Below are 21,227 nucleotides of genomic sequence, written 5' to 3'. Positions count from 1 at the left end.
CGAACCTAAAATCGGAGTGTATTGGGTTGGCTTGTACCCGAGAAACAAGTGGACTAGCTTGGGATAGCTAGTGTCGGAGTTTCCGATGTTTGTATTCGGGTTGAATACAAGTATAGTGGATTGGAATTCCCAAGTAGGAGCTTGGGGAGTGGATGTAGGTGCAAGGTTGGCACCGAACCACTATAAATCCTTGTGTTTGCGGTGTGCATTATTGCTTCTCTTTAACTCTTCATTATTTCCTTGCATTCTTGCTTTAGGCAAATTAATCTTGAACTAAGGTTTTTCTCCTCATTCATTTAGCTTTTGACAAACACCTTTCATAAGTCATTAGTTAAGCTTAAAATTTTTAAAAATCCAATTCACCCCCCCCCCTCTTGGGTTGCATAGCTGGGCAACAACGAACGAAAAAAATAAATTAAAAAAAACTATATAATAAAATTATCCAAAATATTTAACCTAAAATAATCAACATAAAAATATCTAAATAAATATTATAATTAAATAATCAATATCTATAAAAACTATACATAATATTGAATAGACCTAGAGGTAAAGGATGATGCCACATATGACTCATCAGAACATTGACATGTTATTGCCAATGGATGGCAACCATCACAAAGCAATGCATCACCGTCTGAAAGAGAGAAAAGAGAAAGGGTTGCTATAGTGAAACATCCAATGCAGTAGCAAAAAAAAAATCATAAAATAAAATGAGGTGGAACAATGAACAACCATGACTTACCACTGCTGCTCAGCATTAAATTGGATTTGAACCCCAACAGTGTTCCTCACCATCGGATTGAATATTCTTTTACTTTAAATTTTTTATATAGCTCCTAAAAAAAATAGTCCATCCACCATATTTCACTATCTCTCCTGCTAGAATTTTTTTTAATTTATTTTTTTTGATCAACCAACGATAATCAAAACATATTTTTTAGAAATCCAGAAGTTTTCTCAAAAAAAAACAAAAGCATTCAAAGTTTTCTAAAAATCCAGCATAAATATTTTTTTATTCATTCATATCATTATTAATCTTTTTATATTGAAAACTTAGTGTTAGGAAGTTGAAGATCTTTATGAAAATGCATCGTAGTGTTAGGAAGTTGAGAATCTTTATGAAAATACATATTAAAAGAATTTTTGACAAAATTATTTTTTTTTCAATTTTCTTCTTCTTTCTATTATTTTTTTCTCTTCTAAACTCTTCTCCACTTTCTTCCAATCCGTTCCTCCACCGAAACCCATCCTCCTTTTCGATTATTTCTTCCCCCTCTTCTTCCTAGAAGCTCCTATCTTTCTCTTCTTCTCAAAAACTCCGACCAAGATCTAGTGATGAGATCAAAATAATTTCTGTTCCCCACTCTATGAATTTGAGGTATATTTTTTATTCCTCTTCACACCATCCATACAGTGACGGGGGTTTGGGCCGGCCCACGCAGGGGTCCGCATGTCGCAGACTCGTGGTTGGATGCGGTTGGGCGCAAGGCAGCTGCATACCACCGAAGAAAAAAAAAACCCTCTCTCTCCTTTGTTTGATGGATCAGAAACCCCTTTCCGTTCTCTCTCCCCCTTGCTCTCTACTCTCCCTCTCTATCTCTTTCTCGCACGTGCACCCTTCTTCCTCCCCTATTTTTATTGAAACCGAACCCCCTCTCTTATGCTCGTACTCTCTTTTTCTCTTTCTTCTCTGTATTCTCTCTCTGTTGTGCTCCCTTCCCTATTCTCTCTTATCCTCATATTCTCCCTCACTCTTTCTTCTGTGTGTGTTGTATGTTGGATGAGTGAAAAAATAAAAAAATAAATAAATAAAAAAAAAAGAGAGGTGAAGCTTCTACCGCTCACCTCATCTTCCTCATTTTTTTTCTTTTCATTTCTCTTTTTTTGAGAGATCTATAGAAAGACATGCACCTGAGGGAGATCGAAAGAAAAGGCCAATACCGATGACAATGGAAAGGAAGGTGACGATGGAGACCACCTAGAGATGGTGGTAAGGAGAGTAAAGCGGACATCGGCATCTCTTTTTTCGAAGATCTACAGGAAGGCAAGCACCTGAGGGAGATTGGAAGGGAAGCCCAACACCAATGACAGTGGGGAGAAAGGTGACAACGGAGAGTAGTGAAAGGAAGTGGCGAAGAGAGCAGAGAAGAAACGAACATCTGCGAGAGGTCGAAAAGGTTCCAGAGAGAGTCCACAGCATGGCGAATAAAAAGAAAAAAAAAACACTAGGAGAAGTTCAGTGGGCATGCCACATGGCATGCAGGGAGAGTGAAAGAAGAGTTCAATGGGCATGCCATATGACACACGGAGAGAGCAGAGAGATACACTTTAATGTATAGGATAGATTTCATCCTCTTTTTCCTCCAGCAAATCCAACCGAAAAAGAGCAAAAACAATCTGCCTTTGAAGTCCTCAGCTTGCCTTAGGTTTTTTTTTTTTTTTTGATAAATGCCCTAGGTATTCTTTACTGAAGGGCAAGGGAGAAGAATGTGATTAATGGATACAGAACTAGCTTTACACAAAACACATACTATTCCTTCTTCCATGTCCATCTTTAATTTGACCAATTCCGATTATGCTAACCAAAGGTTCGTGGGATTGGTGGGTTTCTTCTTTTTCTTTTTTTCCTTTTTTTTTTTAAAGACATCAGATTTGTTGGTGTTTGGAGAATTAGAGTAGAGCATGGGACAACAGGCAGTGTGTTAGTGATGTTGCTAAGTCATGAGTGAGCCTAATTTACTTCTTGATTTCCTAAGCCTAATTTACTTCTTCATCTCTTCTTCCCATTTTGTACTAAATTATTTTTATATTATTATTTTTATAAATATTTAATAGTTCAAATTAAAAATAAAATTAAAAATATAATTAGATCAAGCTGAGTTGAATAACTAAAGATTTGAGCTTAATTAAATTCAAAATATTTAGACTCAAAATTCACCTTAAAATCGATCGAGCCATAATATCCCAAACTCAAATATGACTTGATGAAAAAAAAATAATCCTTGACATCTAATCAACTCGAATATCACAGCTCAAATTCGACCTTTAACCTACTCATAATATATAATTATATTTATATATATTATAAATAATATATATTATAAATTATATATATATATATATATATATATATATATATATATATATATATATATATATATATATATATATATATATATATATATATATATAGACACACACACATTCGAATGGATTCATGAGCTTTCAAATCGAGTATCTTGATACTCAAATTCGACTCAAAATTATTCAAGTTTATTAAGCTCCATCGAAGCATGATTATTGTTGAATCTAGTCTAAGTAGGCCATGAGTAGCTCGATTTGTTTGCACCTCTAATTCAAATTAAAACTTTCTATAAATTATTGTTAAGTTTGATGTTGTATTATATATATTAATAAATACAATCTAATTTCTCATTCTCATTCTACTTCAGGCAAACCCAATTCACTAAGAAAAAGCGAACTGCCAATAATGAATCCAAACCATAATTAAAAAAAAAAAATGAGACCAAAAGACAAGGAAAGAAGACCTTAATTGGGTATAAAACGTGAGCCTAAATGGTTTAAAAAGGCTGAAAAACAAGCAAAATTTGAAGTTACCTGTCCTCTTCTTATCTTCTCTCCTACTGGATGGACTAACAAACTGTGGCTTAAGTACGACATAATTATAATAACTTCTCACTCAGAGGCCTTCCATTATGTCTATCACTTGGATGTTGAAATATCATCATCATCATCATCATTTATGATAGATGCTGATATATTAGTAGCAATTGAGCTACAATTGTAAGGGCATTATTTGATCTTCATGATTTGCATAATACACAAGCATACATATATACATACATCCATGCATACATACACAATTAAGCAACAATCGTAACTACATATTTAATCGTTTGCACACGCATGCTTACATACATACACATATATGCATCAATACATACACACTATGCATATGTATACGTATACAGCAAGGTTTCTATGATGCCGGTCACCCAAAAAAATAAATCACCCTGTCATGATTAAAAAATATTTTATAGCAATGATCATAATGGCCATTTCTTAACGAAATCTATCTGGTGTGGGAATTTAAGACAGCAGCTGTTATTTAATCAAAAAATAATGAAAAAGAAATGATGATATCATCTGCTGAAATCAAAACTTACCAAAGTAAAGAATATTTTTACTAATCAGGATGATAATGTAATTTGATGCTATTAATTAAACAAAAATGCTAAATTCCCACCATGATTCTGGTTATACAACAGATGCTACCGCAGTTAAACATCCATTCACTGGACGTTCAGAAGCTATTATAGCAAATGTCGCAGATTGCAACAAAATCTTAATGCACAGTGATCCTAATCCAAATAACATCTTTATCTTGTTGTAATTCTTCTTATTATCCACTGGTGCAGGTTGCTTATAATCCAGCACAGTAGATCAAATACAGCACAAGGAAAGGGAAGATTGATGTCTTTTACGCACCTTAAAGGAAGACAGAGCACCCACGTCACAAGGGGAGGGGAGTGGTAGCAGCAGGGGTGGAGGAGGCATGCACAGGAGTTTGCCTTCAGGAGAAGCATTGAGATGAGAACCATCTTTCCCATCTCTCTTTCTTGGCCTCGCCTCTGCATGCCCCTTCCACTGCTACTGCTACCTCCCAATCTCCCTGCCAACCCGCTTCTGTGTTTTTTTCTTTATAGGCAAGAGAGCAGTACCGGGAAGGTAGTTTTTTTTGTAGTACTTTATTTAGTGGTACTGCATGTACTACTCTTTTCCGACGTTCTGGCTCTCAAAGCGTCAAGGCCATTGGAACAAAACAGGATTAGATGAGTTAGTCTTATCCAGAGGCTGTAGCTTTAAAATGCGGGGCCGCGATTGTTAGAATATAGTTTGTTAGTTTTTAACGAGAGACTTACTTGCTGTTAGCCATCATGATGAACAACAAAGATCTGATTTTGTAAGTTGATGCGCATGTACTTGATTGGACTCTCAAGTATTGGGGTAAAGATAGTGAGGGGTCCACAAGACGCACAATTTTTCCGTGCACAGCCATCCATCTCTTGTTCACCATTTCACTCTGTGGATATGGCATCATTGCAAAATTACCGAAAAAATTAGCATCATTGCATGAAATTAGACGAGGGAAAGGCTCAAACAAGATCGCTTCAGAAGATATAGAAATTACAGTAGGCTAAATTAGGTAGACAATGTTCAATGCAATCCCATGTATAAGGCCCATGATTAAATATAACAAACTTAGGAGGTTTAGGAGTTAAAGAATCTCTCCATCCTTAACCAAACTCTTCTACTCAAATGATGGTGGAGATACTTCAACAATCAACATAAGCCATGGTATTTGCTAATTAAAGCCATCTACCATACTAGAAGGTTGCCTACAGGACCATCGAAATATTTACTATGAATTCCCTTACTTGACTGGAGGAACTTATTAAATTTGTTTGGCCTTTTCAAACAGTGCTTTCGTTTAAAGGTCGGCGATAGATGTCAAATCCTCTTTTGGCACGACAATTGTTTAGTGGAGAGCGAATTAAAAATCTCCTTTCCTGACCTATTCTACTTTATGAGAAATCAAAATTGTACGGTGGGAGAGTTTTTCTTTCAATGAAATTCAAACTCTCAATGAGCCCGCAAGCAATGACGGAGCTTCAGAACCTAACTTTACTTCTCTGTACTTCCTCGCTATTTTGGCTTTGATGAATGAAACTAAAAGTGGAATGCAAACAGCATCTGTAAAGTTAAATACCGCTATAATTTCTTCATGCACGGAGGAGTGATCTCTCGCATTGGTAAAATCATATTGGAGCTCTCTATCCCAGAAAAGGCTAAACTTTTTTCATGACTCTATTATCACGATAAAATCTTGACCGTTGAAAATCTGATCAACAAAGATAACAACATTGCCAGAAGATGTCCTTTTATGTGATGAACATGAGGAGCCGTTGGATCACTTTCTGATCAATATTCCAAAGTCTTCTAATTTATTATCCTATCAAAATTTAATGCTCCAAAGTTATCAATCTCACTCACGAGAGTTTGGGATTTTTGAAGGTACTTACAACCCATGAACAATCAGTACCTGATATTTAAATATTTAATCATGATTGGTATATGATGCTTCTGAAAAAAAATGTAACTATTGAATCTTTCACTCCAAAGCCACCATGCCTCTCATGATGGTAAGGAAAACAGTTTTCACCTTTCAAAAGTAGATTTTCATCGTCTCTCACCCAAACATCCAATAACTGATTACCCAACTTATCTGATATCAATGGCGACTAAAGTAGTCCGTTGGTTCAAAGGCCTCGTTGCTAGGTGAGCATTGAGCAAAGCCGTTCTCCAGCGTAAGGTACGAGGCCTGACGTACATCCTAAAGGCCGCCTTCCTACGCAAGGTGTTTTCCAGTGCCTCAGTTTGGCCACTTGCGACCTCTCTGAATTCCCGCCCTATTGTCTGATTAGACATCCTCCTACATTGTTGTGTTTTCTTGCCTATAGTTGATTGAAAAACAGAACCCAGTCAGCACTTTTTTTTACTCTACGTAAAATCTCTTTGAATAATAAAATATTTTTTTAAAAAAATTTCTTGCTTCCATCTGAATTTTCAAAAAAAATATATACATATAAAATTTAAGCTGAAAACCAAGCCACAATCAAATCACACCACACACACACACACAAACCTATATATATATATATATATATATAGACTCCAATAGCAAGTACCGGGGGATCAAATCACAAACTCCTCCCAAATTCTACAGGATTTTACTAAATTATATTAGAGTCTAGGATGGGTCAGATATTCAAAAAAACCTATCCAGTTGCCATCTCTATAAGCATTTAGCTTAATACTCTTTTGTATCAAATGTTATGCATATATATCTTCATACACCACCCTTTATAATTCAAATCTCTATGCATCAATGAATAGCATATAGATTCTATGCATAGTCTTGTGCATGAGGATACTGTTAGATGTGTGCCTTAGATGTCAGATTGGTCGACACATTTCTGTACAAATCTAAAGATAAATTTGTAATTTTGACTATAAATCAATAAATGGGTTATTCTTCTATCACATTGTGTACATTGTGTCTGTGATACATCTTTTGAGTTAGTAGGAATATTAATTTATATTTTCAAGAGTTGAAAATTTAAGGCATGAATTTACGTAACTAACTCATAAATAGCTCCTGACCATAGGAACATCACGAGGATGGTGATCGATCCAGAAGGTTGGTGTACGATCGCTTTCTTAATGTAGATATATCTTGAGTCTACGGTGTGGAGACACCGAAGCGAGAGTACAGATATTCGTTGAGAACGAGAGTACTGAGTGTGACAATATCGAGCAGTCATAAGGAAGTCTACCTTCTTGTCAATGACTAGCTCGATGCTGTAGTTATGTGTCTAGTTCTTTGACCTGAGGTGCATCAACAGTTCATCTTGAGTGTGTTATAGTTTGATTACACCATAACTCGGTCTCCTAGTCATTCGAAATTCTGAGGTATATGTTGGCTGTAGCATATCATTGTAGGAACTAGGTCGCACCAAGATGGGATCTATCAATCTCGGTAGATGAGAGGAGTAGTCCTATGATGATCGAAAGATCGAGTCCTTAAGCCCATGGCCATGGCAGAGTGAAATAAAAGAAAAAGAGTTTTTCATTGAGATTTCACATTAGACTCGGATCGATCGATTAACTCATATGATTGATGTTGGGTTTGACGAGTTCACCTTAACCCTAATTCAGTCGGGACTCATAATAGAGGAACTCAATCACACAGGTAGCTGCACCGAGAGGTTCGTCTTCAGTTCTGATGTTTGCCACCATATACTACTAGATGTCACTGATGGATTTTGAGAGCAATTAGAATGATCTTGATGATCGATCATTCTAATTGTCTGAATCAGAAGAGTTCTGGTCCATCGAAAGGAGTTTCGATGATGTCGATGATGAGATCACGACATGTCTCATTACCATACGGAACTGAACCTAACTGGATCACACAAACAAGAGTTAGGGTCTGGATGTTATCAATTGGGCTAACCCAATTGATTTGAATAAGATCCAATTAGGTTCAAGAAAATCGTGCTAGCACACGATTGAGCCTAACTTTCTCCTCGTGTAATCTTTTCTGTCTCTACTGAGCCAAATATGATTTGACTCATCCAGAGAACCTTAAGAAGGTTTCTCTCAGTCTAAATGAAGCTTGTCCAGCCCAGAAAAGGCTTGTCTTAATTCATGAGATAAATTTAAGACCAGCACCTGCTAATTCCTGTCACCTGTCAATTTTATTTTAGGACATTTATCAAAAGTTGACATATGGGTCTTAAATTGAAGGCCACTTGGCAAGAGCTTATTGAAGGATTTTAGTAGACCCAAATCACATTAAATTGGATACCATAATCAGATTATGGCATGAGCCCAATTGGATTAAAGTGGGCACCCCAAATGGATAAGGATGAAGAGTCCTGATAAGTTTGGACTCCTTGGCGCCAACTCTCTTTGTGCTTATCTAATGTTGGCGCCAACTTTTGGAGATAAGGTGGGGTTCTTATCTGATGTGATCAGATGACATCACTCCACCAATCAAAATTTCTCTAAAATTTATTGGAATTTTTGATTGGTCGAATGATGTGGCACTGCGCAGCATACAGGGTCTATAAAATCCTTGTCTGTGCCTAGGGTTTAAAATATTTCTGCTCAATACCTAGCCAAAATGAGAATTCTCTCATCTTCTCTACATCCTCCCTGCTCTCCTCCCTCCCTTCTTCACATCCAAGGAGTTGTACGTTCATTTGGCAAAGGTCCAAGGCGTGGTGATGCCTGGAACAGGAAGGCTGCAGGACATCTTCGACAGGCTGCTGCTCCAACTTCAGAAGGAGTTCTGAAGCACTTTCAAATCAGATAGAGATCTGATTTTTGGAGCGTAGATTCATGAGGAGAAGATGTTCCAGGTCCTATCCGAGTGGATACCGGTAGAGGCCAGGCGCTTGCGTGGCTACATCAGAACCTCGGGCTGTGTAGAGATCATCTACAGGATAATCAGATTACCCTTGAGGTATTACTTATTTTCTCATCCCATTTAGATTTATTTTAGACTTAATATCAGATATGAAGATTAGATCTAGAGATTTAGATCTGAAATAAATATAGAATAATTTTTTTTAAATTATTCCATCACAGATTTGATGAAATCTGGAAGATCCTACAAAAGAAAAAGGCTAGGATTTGATCAAAACTTACTTTTCTGCAAAACCCTAGATCCTGAAACCCTAGGATTTATTTTACATGCTTTATTTATGAACTCAAACTTAATTAATGAATTAAGGTTATAAAATTAAGTTAGGTCTAAAATTGAGAATTTCATATCTAAGATATTTTCATAAAATTGGGTTCGGACTTGGGTAGCTCAATTAGGTCTAGCGGTTGATCAAACTGAATCAAGAGTTGGTTAGGTGGGATCATGAAAGCTAATAATTGACCAGCTAATAGGATTAAGTCTGGGTCAAGATCAAATCACATTGAGATGTGACTCGATCAAGTTAAGACCTAATTTGGCTCAGAGGTTAGAGCCTGGATTGTAGGCTAACCCAATTAGTTCTGGTTCGACAATTTGTTGTCTAAGGTAAGTTGGATAAATGCGATCGATTGGTTTTTAATTGAGAGCTACTCGACTCGAATGCGTTCTTGTCGAATTAATGGCATATCCCTCCCACCGGTCTCACTTACCTGGCCATATGTGTCGACTCAGTTCTGATTAGAGGTGGCTAACAATTCGAACTAACCCATGTCACTAGGTTAGTCATAATTGTTATGACTATGTCAAGTCAAGTTTAATTAGACCTAAATCAAATCTCTCTAAGAAAATATTAAGTCTAGGTCTTCCATCATTGTGGATGTGCGGGCCCTTCCGGGGTTGATTATTCTCGGCTGGTTACAATGGCTCAGTTGCATCAGAAAGATACAACCATGTCCATTAGGCATTGGATGCTATGAATTAGAGGATGGATTGGGCTCAATATTTCGGATATGGTGAGGGACCCAATCAGAAATCTAGTTTGTGCAAATGGTGGGTTTGGCTTAACTAAGGATTGAAGCAATATTCTGGATACGGTGAGCTTCATGAATTAGAGACCAAGTTTTGGGTGCACCATGATTAAAAATTATTGGATAAGAGTTATCCACTCATTGGTTGACCCATCACCAATAACTGTTAGGTGAGGTGATGAACCAGTCGGTGAGACCGCACCACCCACTAGAAATCACTGATCACAGAGATTTTCACATCTCTACCTAGGGAGTGTAGGGATCTGAAAAATAGTGAGAGCCTAATTTGTTTAAAAATAAAATTCTTAAACAAATTGGTTAAGTCTGATTACAAAATCTAACTAGAAACTTTTGACTCTCTACAGAAAATATATCTACCTCCAACCCCCTGACCAAAATACTAGACACCCACAGATTGACTAGACCCAATTTCAAAGACTGGTTGAGAAACTACAAAATTATTTTGGGTTCCAAAAAATTGACTCATGTCTTGGTCCAGGACCCACCTGCCATGCCAGCACGTCCGACTGCTGAACAGAGAGCGTCTCTGAAAAAATAGATGGATGATGATAACAAAGCAAGGTACTACATGTTAGGTGCAATGTCTGATGACTTGCAGTGCCAACATGAGAACATTTTAACTACCTACCAAATGTTGGCTCACCTACAAGAGTTGTTTGGTGAACAGAGTCGTGCGGCCAAGTATCAAGTCTGTCAAAGACTTTTTAAGGCCAAGATGCGTGATGGACAGTCAGTCCAAGATCATTGTTTGACAATGATCAAAGATCTTGAGGAGCTTGAGAAGCTCGGTATCATTTTAGAAAAGGATTTTCAGATTGATGTGATCCTTCAGTCCTTGTCTGATGCATATGGTCAGTTCATCATGAACTTCCATATGCATAAGATGCAGTGTATCTTGGCTGAGTTAATGAACATGCTGGTTACGGCTGAGCTTTCCATGAAGGGTTCAAAAGGCTCAGTTTTTACTGTAGAGCGGACTTCTTCCAAGAAAAAGTCTTTTGAAAAAAAAAGAAGTCTGCAAAGAAGCAGAAGGTGGATGGTAAGAAGAAGAAGACAGAACCGAAGAAGAAGGCTGCTGATAAGGAAAAATATTTTCACTACCAATCAGACGGCCATTGGAAGCAGAACTGTCCTCAGTACCTGGCCATCCTGAAGAACAAGAAGGATGGTCCTTCTGGAGGTATGCTCATTTTAGAATCTAATCTTACGGTTTCTTCTGCATCCAGTTGGGTGCTTGACTCTAGTTCTAGTGCTCATTTATGTACTTCTATGTAGGGTCTTAAGGAGAGCAGGAGGCTGAGGGATGGGGAGATGATCCTATACGTTGGGAATGGAGCAAGAGTTGCTGCTGCGGTCGTGGAACCTACTCTCTGCGATTACCATTAGAATTAGATTTAGTTTTAAGAGACTGTTATTATGTACCTGCAGCAAGCAGGAATTTGATTTCTGTTTTATGTTTAGTACTAGAAGGCTATGTGATTAGCTTTCATAAGGATCATTGTAATATTTTTTATGAAAATAATAAAGTTGCAGATGGTTTTCTTATTAACGGTCTCTATCAGCTACATATTGATGTATCTGTATTTAATATCGAGTAAAATGTGAATGCCATAGGAATTAAAAGGCCTAGAGATAGTCTAAATGATAGGTATCTGTGGCACCTAAGGCTAGGTTATATAGCGGAAGACAGGGTTAACAAATTGGAAAATCCAGCTATTGAGTCCGTTGACTTTCGAGTCATATTCAGTTTGTGAATCATGCCTTCAAGACAAAATGACCAAACTTCCTTTTGTGGGACATGGAGAAAGGCCACAGACCTACTTGCCCTAGTACATATGGATGTGTGTGGCCCATTTGATGTGCCGGCTAGAGGCAACTATGTCTACTTCATTATCTTTACTGATGATATATCCAGGTACGAGTATGTGTTTCTAATGAAACACAAGTCTGAAGCCTTTGAAAGGTTCAAAAAATTCAGACATAAAGTAGAAAAATAAACAGAAAAGCCCATTAAGGTTCTTCGATCAGATCGAGGAGGTGAATACCTTAGTCGGAAGTTCCTAGACTATCTTAAGTACAATAGCATAGTCTCTCAATGGACTCCACCTGGAACATCTTAACTCAATGGGGTTTCAGAATGGAGAATTCGGACCCTATTAGATATGGTCCGTTCCATGATGAGCTTCACGGATCTCTTTGAATTTTTTGGAGATATTGTCTCATGACAGCAATTTATGTATTGAATAAGATTCCCTCTAAAATCATTCCTACCACACTGTATGAGATATGGCATGGTAAGAAATCAAGTCTGAATCATCTCAGAATTGGGGTTGTCCGGCTCATGTCAAGAGACAGCAGGCGAACAAGTTAGAGTTCAGGTCTTTTAGAGCTCGATTCATAGGATATCCTAAAGAGTTATTAGGATACTATTTTTATATTCCAGAAGATCACAATGTGATTGTGAGTTGAAATGCTATTTTTCTTAAAAAATAGTTTATTCAAGATGGTGGCATCGGAAGAATAATTAAGCTCAAGGAGAATGTCTCCCAAGAGCAATGAGCTAAAGAATTGAGAAATCAAATCAATCAGAATCAGTCCTAACACAACCTCTTCCACCTCGTAGATCGACTAGGATTTTCGTCCTCCTGAAAGGTACTTAGGTACCATGCAAAGAGGATGTAGAGAAAATATTCCTCACGGAAATGGGGTTCATGGTGTGATCCCAAGACCTATGATGAGGCGATATCAGATATCGACTCTAAGAAATGATTAGAGGCAATGAGATCAGAAATTGACTCGATGCACTAAACCAAGTCTGGACTTGGTAGATCCACCTGAAGGTATTGTACCTATTGGGTGTAAATGGATCTTCAAGAAAAGATAGGTGCAGATGGAAATGTGGAGACATTCAAGCTAAGCTCATAGCGAAAAGTTATAGTCAGCGCGAAGGCATTGACTATCAGGATACCTTCTCGTCCGTAGCCATGCTAAAATCCATCGCACATTGCTTGCTGTTGCAGCCTATTTGATTATGAAATATGATAGATAGACGTGAAAATGGCATTCTTAAATGGACATCTTGAGGAAGATATTTATATGGAACAGCCACTTGATTTTACATCCAGTGATGGTGATCATAAGATCTGCAAGTGCAAAGGTCCATTTGTGGACTTAAGCAAGCATCTCGGAGCTGGAATACTCATTTCAATGATGTGATCAAAATATTTGGTTTCATTAAGAACGAGGAGGAACCATGTGTGTTCAAAAAGGTCAATGGAGCGCAGTTGTCCTCCTCGTATTGTATGTAAATGAATTCTCCTAATTGGGAATGACATTTTCATGTTGACCTTAGTCAAAGTATGGTTATCTAAGGAGTTCTTTATGAAAGATCTAGGAGAGGCATCCTTTATACTGGGTATTAAGATCTATAGAGATAGACCCAATAGGATGCTCGGACTTTCACAGAAGATGTACATAGAGGAGGTGCTAAAAAGGTTTAGCATAGAAAACTCAAAAGAGGTTTATTACCTTTTAGACATGGCATTCATCTCTCCAAGAAGATGTGCCCTAGCACACCTGAGGAGATTGAATGCATGAGCAAGATCCCTTATGTTTCGGCAATAGGGAGCTCATGTATGCCATGCTATGTATACGATTGATATAGCCCATGCTGTGAGTGTCACAAGTAGATATCAGTCGAATCTAAGTGAAGAGCACTGGACTTTTGTGAAATGTATCCTTAAGTACTTGAGAAGGACTAAGGATATGTTTCTAGTCTTTGAAAATGGAGAACTCCAGATTCAGGGATATACAGACTCAGACTTTATGTCTGATATAGATGATCGAAAGTCGACATCTGTGAGTCTGTTCATTTGCAATGGTGGTGCAGTTAGCTGGAAGAGTTTCAAACAGATGGTGATTGCTGATTCCATCATGGAGGCAGAGTAATTGCTGCATCGAAAACTGCGAAGGAGGCATTCTGGTACAAAAATTTGCCACAGAGCTTGGAGTGATGTCATCAGATGCCATACCTCTTTATTGGATAATAATGGCACCATAGCCCTAGCTAAGGAGCCAAGATCTCACCAGAAGTCCAACACATCGAGCGATGATTCCATTTGATCCATGATTACCTCGAAAAGGTTATGTCGAGGTCAAGAGAGTCAACTTCACAGACAATGTGGCAGATCCACTGACAAAGCCATTAGCCAGCAAAAGATCGAAGCCCACCTTGAGAAGATGAGACTTAGATGTGTAGCCAATTGGCATTAGGTCAAGTGGGAGTTTGTTAGATGTGTGCCCTAGATGCCAGATTGGCCGACACATTTCTGTACAAATCTAAAGATAAATTTTAATTTTGACTATAAATCAATAAATGGGTTATTCTTCTATCACATTGTGTACATTGTGTCTGTGATACATCCTTTGAGTTAGTAGGAATGTCAATTCATATTTCAAGAGTTAAAAATTTAAGGCATGAATTTACATAACTAACTCATAAACAGCTCCTGACCATAGGATCATCACGAGGATGGTGATCGATCCGAAATGTTGGTGTACGATCGCTTCCTTAGGGTAGATGTATCTTGAGTCTACGGTGTGGAGATACCGAAGCGAGAGTACAGGTATTTGTTGAAAATGAGAGTACTGAGCGTGACCATATCGAGCAGTCATATTCTCTAGTACTTAAGGATACATTTCACAGAAGTCCAGTGCTCTTTGCCTGGATTCGACTGATATCTGCTTGTGATACTCACAGCATGGGCTATATCAGGTCGTGTACATAGCATGGCATATATGAGACTCCCTATTATCGAAGCATAAGGATCTTGCTCATGCGTTCAATCTCCTCAGGTGTGTAGGGCACATCTTCTTAGAGAGATGAATGCCATATCTAAAAGGTAATAAACCTCTTTTGGAGTTTTCCATGCTAACCTTTTTAGCAGATACACCCAAGACTTGTCATGCTATGTTAAGACTCTTCTTGTGCATGCCTACTGGTTTAGACTAGGGATTTTGCTTATATACATATATACGAGGAAACAAAATCGAAAAATTATTTGTATTATTTGCTTCATAAAGGATCTCCTAGAGTTTTTTTTTTGAGGAAAATGGGGAAAGTAAGATACTTCCACCACAGAGAACTATATTAATAATAATAACTTAGGTATTATAAGGAAAATATAGCCCAGGGGACAGACATCCGAGACAAGGGAGATAACAAAATTCAGAGCCAGAACAGACGAACACCTGAATTGAAAATAGAGACTGAATCTAAAAACGGAAACCGTGCAAATTGGACACCTGATCCTGAAAACGATAGAGATATAGGCCATTGCGGAAAAGTTCAGACAAAGTGATAACTATAGAGACAACCTTGTCCTTGACAGAGTCTGTTGGGACCCAGTTTGTGAACTTCTCCTGAAAATCCGACTGTGAGTCAGTAGGAGATCAAAAGACTGGCGTGCTGACCTGACAATCCACTTCTGGCTAGAATTCCTTCAAGCATGACCTGAGAAAGTGGTGGAGAGTGCCTCCATGAATCCCATATGTAGAATGGAACTTGGATAATGAACGCCTGCAATATATGCAGAGTCAGTCGCAACTTAGGAATCTTCCAAATCTCTCAATGCAATCTCCCACAGCTCCCCATCCATGGTCCCTCGTGGTATGTTGCCATCCTTCCGCCCTTTGGTGAGGGATGTTAGTAAGCCGAGAGAGCAATATTTTGATGTTAGGATGTGATGCAATCGAAGGCCAATCTGAAAATGTATATATAGCTATCTTGCCACAACTTGGGGCATGATGGCGAAGAAACGAAAAATTTTGGAATTCCGTTCCTTCCTGAGACACCAAGCCGAGGTTAGGAACAAGCACTCCAGCACTGGGAACCTAGTTTTTATCTGGGGGGAGAGCCTCCAAGACTCCCAGACATCAGTGAAAGATGATGGCAGGTCAGGGATGTCAACCGATAAAAGATAATTTGCCAATAAGCTTTAGAGAAAGGGCATTACAGCATAACGTAATTTAAAGATTCCTCATTTTTATCACAGAAGGGGCATTAGCTACAACATTAACTCTTCTTTTGAGCAGATTTTCCCTAGTCAGAACTTTATCATGGTAACTTGGCCAGAAAAAGAATTTTGCCTTCTCTGGAATTGGAAGCCTCCAAAAGCTTTTACCTAATCTTGAAACTACACCACCATGCATCAGAAAATTGTAGTAGGAGCATATTGAGAAGATATCATTAGAACCCCACTTTCAATACCAGAAATCCGGCTCAGAGTTAAGGGATACTTCCTGCATGATGGATGAGAGATGCTGGAACTCGATATAAGCTTGGGAGCTCATCAGATGCTTGAAGGAGTGGAAATTGGTCTGCTGAAGGAAATCATTTACTGAAGAGTTTGCTTCATGGCAAAAAAGAAGAGATTAGGGAGCAATGATCTGAGCTCGCAGTCACCAATCCAATGATCATACCAAAAGAGAGTAACACGACTGTTACCCACAACCAGATGGAACCATTGTCTAAATAAATCCAACAGTTTAAGCACGTTCCTCTAGAATGGTGATGCCAGATTTAACAGGTGACGGGATGATCGGAGAAGGGGTCATCGTTAATAGTAAGATTGCTTAATTAATTGACTCCAGGGCTTAAGAGAGTATCTAATGAATCTCCACCACCATTTCAAAAGTAGAACCTGATTGAGCGTTGAGAGATTTTTAACACCGAGACCACCGAACCTTCTTGATCGACAGACTTGCCACCAGTTGAGAAGGTGCTTGACACTGCTGTCAGATTGCTAAATGCCCCAAATGAACCTTCTACATAGCTGATTAATGTTTTGGATGACCGCCGTGGGAAGTTTCAGTACTGACATCCAATAAACAAGGATTGCATTTAGAACTGAATTTACCAGAGTAAGACGACCTGCCAACAACAGGGTTTTCTGCTTCTACCCACTCAACTTCTTGGATATTTTATCGATAAGGAAGGTGAAGGGAAAGAAAACCTGTTTCTACCGGATAACCGGGTTGTATCTAAAAATTTTCTTTATACTAAATTAAATAAATATCAAATCTTTATCTGAATTGCAGCAGGATAGGAATCAAATTCCAAAATCTAGATTCAAATCTTCATTAGATTGGATCTGCAGGCCTTTACTTCGTACGTACGCTAAGCTCCATAGAAAAGCAGGATGAAGCTTCGAATGAAGCACCTTCGCAAGGCCATCAAGAGAGGAAGAGAGATATTGGTGTGATGCCTCACACCAGTAAAGGGGATGCCCAAAGAAGGCCCACAACAAAGAGGAGGGCGGCAAGAAGGGACATGCCAAGGGTGGGACGCCCACAATGCCTCACGCCTCTCTCTCTCTCTCTTTCTCTCTTTCTCACAATATGATTGCTATCCATCTATAGATAGAGACCTCTCTATTTATAGATGATTCTCATGATCCAAAAAAATAGGACTTCTAATTGAAACAAACTTTGAATCAATTCACAACTTATAAAAGGACTCCTACATAAAAAGGATTGGCATCTAATATGGCACCTATTTTGCACCCACGCCCACATCCATGTGGGACGGTCCACAACCAGCACCATACCAGGTGCTGTCGGCCATGGAGGTAAGAGAGTCTCATGAAAATGGACTCTAAGGATCTCATCCAAAATTGGATAATTCAAATCCAATTTAAAGTTGATTCGAAATAATTTTAAAAGGCTGTCAATCCTAAACTGTTTAGAATTTAGGACCAAGTCTAACTTAAAATTTTGAACCCATTAAGTCTAATTAAATCAGATTTAATCTAAAATTAATCAACACTTTAATCCAATCTCTCATAGGCTCTTTGGATCATAGATCAAAAATTGTTCATCCTTGGGATTGGACCTGAACCTCATGTGTAGTGCTAGCTAGATGTATATAGTCAACTCTTCAATCCCATTTGATCATAATTTAATTCTCAATCAAGTTAGTCTATATGTTCAATCAAGTTAAGTACTTCTAAATTGACATATAAACATAGGCCAATACTTTCTACGTCGTTTGACTTATGTATGTGACTCCATAGTTTGAACACTAAGCTGGTAGCATAAAACCATTTTCTGTACCAATCGAAGATACTATTTAGTAATGTTTCTGACATCTGGATAGATCGAATAATCACAAAAGCATATTTAAACTTAGCATATAGTTATCGCATAATTCATCCCTTTGACCTAAATGCTCTATGATGATCTAGGGTTAACTGTCAACCCTGAGTATTTCATCCACATTATATTTCAACCTTTCAAATCCATCTCATGGATTATTCGGCCAAAATTTTACTAAATTGAAATACAGCAATACATCAGCTCCTATAATTCAAAGGATCAATTCCATCTTGATCCACACACAAGCTTCTAAGTACTTGACTGTACCCAGTAGCCTTCCGTCACTACATTAAAAATCCTGATAGTCCGACACTAAAGCACAGTACGTTGCTTGCAAGTCACTATGGTGATCTCAGATCTGAGGGATACTTATGCCCATATGCTTCACGAGCAACTCTTGATAGTAGAGCACTCAGCAGATGAGTCACTTGTTCAGTGATGATGTACTCTTACATCTCATCTATGTGCCATACCAGTTTCACCATACTCCTTGGTTAAAAGGATAACCAATCCATAAAGCACACAATGACCTCCACTCAATAAACGTCACATCCTGTAATGATGTATCATTTGATTGCGAACATATTTAAGAATTGTATGATAAATCTCTTTTATCGATTACAAATATAGTTCTAAGGATTTCATCACAACACAAGAGTTCTACAAGGAAGATGCAATTTTATGATGAAAAATATCAAAATAATTTTTATTTATCAATGAATAATTCATATACAAAAAAAACTCAATCATATGATTAATTTTAGGACATAATTTTAACAACTCCATTGGACTAAAGCAATTAGGATAGTATTTATACCCATCTTTCATTGAAATCATCGAACTCTTTGATCTTGAGAGCTTTAGTAAAGGGATCAGCTTGGTTCTTTCGTCGATCTTCTGAAGCTGACGTCACTTCGATCCATGATCTCTCGTACCAGATGATAGTGCGCAGAATATGCTTGTTGCTGGTGTGACTTTGGTTCTTTCGCCTGAGCTATAGCACCAGAGTTTTCACAATACAGCAGACAGAGCCATCAATAGAAGGTGTAACTCTCAGTTCGATAATAATTTTTACAACCACACCACTTTCTTTGCAGCATCGGATGCAGCAATGTATTCTACTTCGTAAACAGAATCAGCCACAGTATGTTGTTTAAACTTTTCTAGCAAATAGCTCTTCATTTAAGATAAATACGTAGCTGACATATTTCTACTGTTATCACAATCCAACTAAAATCTAAAATTAGTATATCCCATAAGTTTCAGATCAGTTCTCCATAGATAAGCCATTGATCTTTAGTATTTCTTAAATACTTAAGGGTTGCATCACAACCTTCAATAATTTTCTTTCGATCAGACTGATACCTACTCACTACCCCTAGTGAATAGACCACATCGATCTCATACACATCATAGCATACATGATAGATTTCACTGCCGAAGCATATAATATTCTACTCATACGCTCTCTCTCCTGAGGATTGTCGGACAATCCTTCTCGAGAAAGTAATTTCATGATCTATTGAAAGATAGTCTTTCTTGAAATTCTCCATGTGAAACTTTTCAACATGGTATCAATTACATGGATTGGGTAGTCCAAGCAACCTTCTAGATTATCCTTATATATCTTCATCCCTAGAATGCAGGATGCTTCTCCCAATCCTTCATGGAGAACTGTGATGATAACCACAACTTCACACTCTGCAAAGCTAAGATGTTATTTTTTATTAATAGTATGTTATCTACATACAATACAAGAAGATGACTACAGAATCGATAGCCCACTTGTAGACACAAGACTTTTCTCCGTTCTAATGAAGCCATACATTTTGATCACCTTATCAAAATATATGTTCTAACTCCTAGATGTCTGCTTAAGTCCATAAATAGACCTATTTAGCTTGCACACCTTAGACTCGTCTATGGATGTGAACCCTTCAGGCTGCATCATATACACCTCTTCTTCCAGCTCCTCGTTAAGAAAAGCAGTTTTAACATCTATTTGCCAGATCTCATAATCTAAGTGTGTAGCTATAGCAAGCATAATCCAGATGGACTGAACATTGCCACAAGAGAGAATGTCTCATTATAGTCAATACCATAACACTGACGATAACCCTTGCAACTAGACGACTTTATAGGTCTCTACCTTCCCGTCTGCTCATCTTTTTTTTTTAAATCCACTTGCACCCTATAAATTTTATCCCTTCAAGCGGATCAACTAGTGTCCATACACCATTGATCATCATGGACTCCATCTCGAACTTCATGGCCTTAAGCCATTTCTGGGAGTCAGGCCTTTGCATCGCTTCCATATAGATGATCGGATCCTCATCGTTCTCATCTAGTTTGATGGGATCACCATCCTGGATCAAAAAATCATAGTATCTATCTGGCTGATATGGTACTATACTGATCTCCTCAATGGTGTTCTACTGGCTCCAAATTTGATTCTCCAATCAAATTAATTCTGTGTGTGTCGTCCTTCCATCTCTTGAACTTCATCAAGTTCAATTTTACAGGCCTTAGCTCCTTCTCTAAGAACTTCTTTTCCAAAAAGACTATTCTGTTGCTGACAAACACCTTTTGTTCTTTAGCAAGATAAAGAGTATCCTTTAGTTTTTTTTGGATACCCTACGAAAAATATTTATCAACTTAGGTCTAAGCTTATCTATCTTTAAATGCTTACATAAACTGGACACTCCCAGCTTTAAGGTGTGAGAGCACCGACTTACGTTCAGTCCATATCTCATACAAAGTTTTATGATAGACTGCTCGATACTTTATTCAGAATATAGCAAGCAGTTTCTAGAGCATATCTGCAGAAGAAGATTGGCAAACTCACAAAGTCCATCATGGATCGGACCATATCTAACAAGGTTCGATTCTTCTTTTCTGATATCTCGTTACATTGTGGTGTTTCAGAAGGGATCCACTGTGAGAGAATT

The sequence above is a fragment of the Elaeis guineensis genome, chromosome 4 (genome assembly GCF_000442705.2).
Source record: "Elaeis guineensis isolate ETL-2024a chromosome 4, EG11, whole genome shotgun sequence".
Lineage (NCBI taxonomy): Eukaryota > Viridiplantae > Streptophyta > Magnoliopsida > Arecales > Arecaceae > Elaeis > Elaeis guineensis.
This window is presented reverse-complemented; position numbering follows the sequence as displayed.